The sequence below is a fragment of the Saccostrea cucullata genome, unplaced genomic scaffold (genome assembly GCF_032062105.1).
Source record: "Saccostrea cucullata isolate Sc308-1 unplaced genomic scaffold, CSIRO_AGI_Scuc_v1 ctg3225, whole genome shotgun sequence".
In the NCBI taxonomy this organism is placed as follows: Eukaryota; Metazoa; Mollusca; class Bivalvia; order Ostreida; family Ostreidae; genus Saccostrea; species Saccostrea cuccullata.
The window spans coordinates 3672-7262 of record NW_026925560.1 but is presented as its reverse complement, the minus strand read 5'-3'; the positions used below and the strand labels follow the sequence as shown (position 1 = coordinate 7262).

The 3591-nt window shown below is 34.9% G+C and overlaps 1 pseudogene; it reads right to left on the bottom strand.

The window, feature by feature from the left end:
* Nucleotides 1–2293: 2293 nt before the first annotated feature.
* On the bottom strand, nt 2294–2892 carry LOC134269216 (uncharacterized; annotated as a pseudogene).
* Between the last annotated feature and the right edge of the window lie 699 nt (nt 2893–3591).

The window sequence follows — 3591 nt, the reverse complement described above, 5'->3', positions numbered from 1 at the left end:
CTAATGTATTTCAATTTCAAATTTAGATACCTTACTGTAACCCTACAATACACACTGGGGGTCATGAACAATTTAGAATCTACACTACACTAGGATGCTTTCACATAAGATTCAGCTTTTTAGCTCATTAGTTCTTGAAGAAAATTGTTATCTATTTTACTTATACATTTCAAAATAAAATTGTATATTCTATTGTGACCACATTACTTACCCTAGCACGGGGGTTATGATTTTGAAAATTTAAACTCTGCATTCCCAGAATACTTTCATACAAGTTTCAGACCTTGACTAAACTTACCTTTATTAATACATAGATATTCGAACTCCAGGCTTTATCTCAATATAAAAAAACAAAGCAAAAGCCCCATAGGCCACAACACTCACCAGAGTAACTTGGATGATGCACTTCTTTCGGAGATTTCCCCTCTTCCTATACCTATCGTGCCCTTTAAACCTTCCCCTTACAGGATTTAAATGTTTTAGAATCTACACTACCCAAGGATGCTTCCACATAAGGTTAAGCTTTCCTGGTCCAGTGGTTTTTTTTCTAATGACCTCATCCAATTTTTGTCTTTTCTTGATCATCTCCCCCTGGAAAGGCACTTGGCCCTCCACACAATTTAAACTCCCCTTCACCCAAGGATGCTTTGTATCAAGTTTGGTTAAATTTGTTCAAATGGTTTTTGAGAAGAAGGAATAATGTGAAAGTTTACAGACGGACGGACGACGGACAAAATGTGATCACTTGTGAAGGCTCGGGTAGGCTAAAAAAAAGTTTAAATTAAAATAATGCACCTACCAATATCAAACAAGTAGAATACACTAATATACATAATTCTGTTTATTGGTTTTTGATTTCGATGAACGGTGTTGCCGTGGTTACTAAAAATAGAAATTTCTGTGAAATTCTTTCAAAATGCTACTCCTCCTACAGTTTTGGTCTGATTTCAGTATAACTTGGCACACAAGTAGCCTACACTAAGATACATAATTCTGTGTATCGGTTTTTGATTTCAATGAACGGTGTTGCCGTGGTTACTCAAAATAGAAATATCTGTAAAATTGTTTCAAAATGCTACTCCTCCTACAGTTTTGTTCCGATTTCAATATAATTTGGCACATAAGTAGAATACACTAAGATACATAATTCTGTGTATCGAATTTTAATTTTGATGAACGGTGTTGCCGTGGTTACCAAAAAAAAAGAAATGTCTGTTAAATTGTTTCAAAATGCTACTCCTCCTACAGTTTTGGTCTGATTTCAGCATAACTTGGCACACAAGTAGACTACACTAAGAACATAAAGAGACTTTGTCAACGATCATTATTCTATTTAATGCTGTTTATAAAGTTTCAAATCCCAGCTGCTTAAGTACTCTTCTCTTCCTTGGCTTTAAGTTCACAAACCAGTAGAGCTTCAGTCTCGACAGAGACTTCTGGTTTATTGTTCCTATGGGTATCTTGAACAATAATATAGGGTGCATGCAATGACATGTAAAAACTACTTGTTTTAAATGCAAGATTGTATTTGTTGTAGCTAATGAAACATTCTTCATTTTCTTTCTTCTTGACTTCAAATTCGTCACATTGTTTTTATTGCATTGGAAATATGAATGTGAACTGTTGGTCATCTTCGTGCAACATGACACTGTAAATTGACTGTTAAAAAAGATATATATCTATACACTTCTTTGTTTGCTTTGAGCTCTTCAATAAGTCATTTAAAATTTTTCTTAATGCTACTGTGCTGTAACTTGATGCACCAATACGTAATATTCAGCTTGTTTGGACTGACAATTATTTCTTCAACTTTTTTCATTGAAAAGCTTTTGTAGATGTGATCCTTTGTTTCAATGGTAGCTGTTGCTGTTAATGTTATCACTGGAACATTTTCTCCTGTGAGAGATCTTATTTCTCCAAGTTTTACATAAAATGGACGATATGCTGGTTTTTTCTTTTTATCTTCACCGCTGCAAGAAAAACAAAATATATTGTATTATTTCACATGTTTGTCATTGTGTATGTGATTTGGGAGGTTAAGGAATTGTTTTTTTACTTTTTTACTGGAAGTTGAAAACCATCTTTCCTTCACCATATGCTTTCAACTGGACACATATTTCATTGAATTAATTGATAAAATTTTAAGATATGTGTTATTCTTTTTACATACTAGTGGGCGGACTAGTGGAAGCTAGAAGTCACTAGTCCGTGCGGACTTGTGCTAAAAAAAAGTTAATTTCGAACCCTGTATATACCTGTTCAATATTCTACAACTGAATTAATTAGAAACTGTAAGTGAAAGTACATGTATTTATAAAATATTCTTACTAGGCTGAACTTTCTTAGGTGAAAGTAGTCTCTTGGCCTTATGCTGCAGTGCTTCATGGGTCAAATGGCTGCTTAAAGCCAGAGACTTCCCAACAGATGATGGTTGAGAGGAAGAAGTCTGCTTGACAGATGAATGTGTCTCCTTTTTCATATTGACTGCCTCTCTTCCCTCAGCAAAATGCAACATGTACTTTTGAAATTTTTCCTTGTTGATGGTCTGGTCCTTATTCTCTTTAGTTTTATCCATGTTGGATTCTGCCTCCTTTTCCATTTTCATAACCAGCCACCCTGCATACCCAAGACAATTTTCCAGTACCCACCGAAAAGTTTGGCCTCTGTATGTCCCAAATTTGAAGTTCATGTTGCCCCAGTATATCAACTTCATTACTGGTTACACCATGCTGTTGGCGAATTCTTCTTAAAGCAAGGGCTCTCACATGTTCATCTGTTTTTGGCTTCCCCCAGTACCCCTTGCCTTGTTCTCTCTAGCAATAGAAACTGTTGCTGGTGTATCTGATAAATTAGCTTGCCATTGGCATATCTCCGAAAGTTTGGGGCCCTCATCCTACAAAATTTAATTCAATAAAATAATTCCCTTGATTAAAAAAAATATATTCAAACACTTATAATAACTACTCTAAAACATCCATGTATATCTGTTAAAACTTCAAATAAGCTGTAAGAATTCTAGAAATGATCAAATATTTAATTGATCTTTACGGTATGTAAAGATAAGATGTTTAAGTGAAATTTATAATTTTTCAGGCATTGACTCATAATAACTTTAAAACCATAGTTGTTAGCAGGGCTAGCCATTTCTAATTTCTACTTGCCTTGTTCATGTATAATTTCTCCAACAGATGAAGGCTGGTGGCCGAGTTGTGAAGCGATTAGGGGGTAGGTGCGGGAGGGGTTTCTACCTACTGCTGACGGGGGTTCAGGGGGCTTTCCTCGGGAAATTTTGAAAACAGAAATGTATAATCCTGCATTCTGGCTGTATTTTGGATAAAAATCATGTCACTCTATGAATGTACCTAAGACATTTTTCAATTCGAAAAATTCCATATTGATAAACATTTATGGTATTTCCAATCACCTTTAAAGTTTACATTTTGACTTACAAAAATAATAATTACAAGAGGTCCAAGGGCCTTGAATGGCTCTTCTGATAAATTGATTTACAATCTATCAGTTCCATTTGAAGCCTCTAACTCTGAGTATCCTATGACCCAAGTTGCATCAACTGACAAAGTTTGATGATTC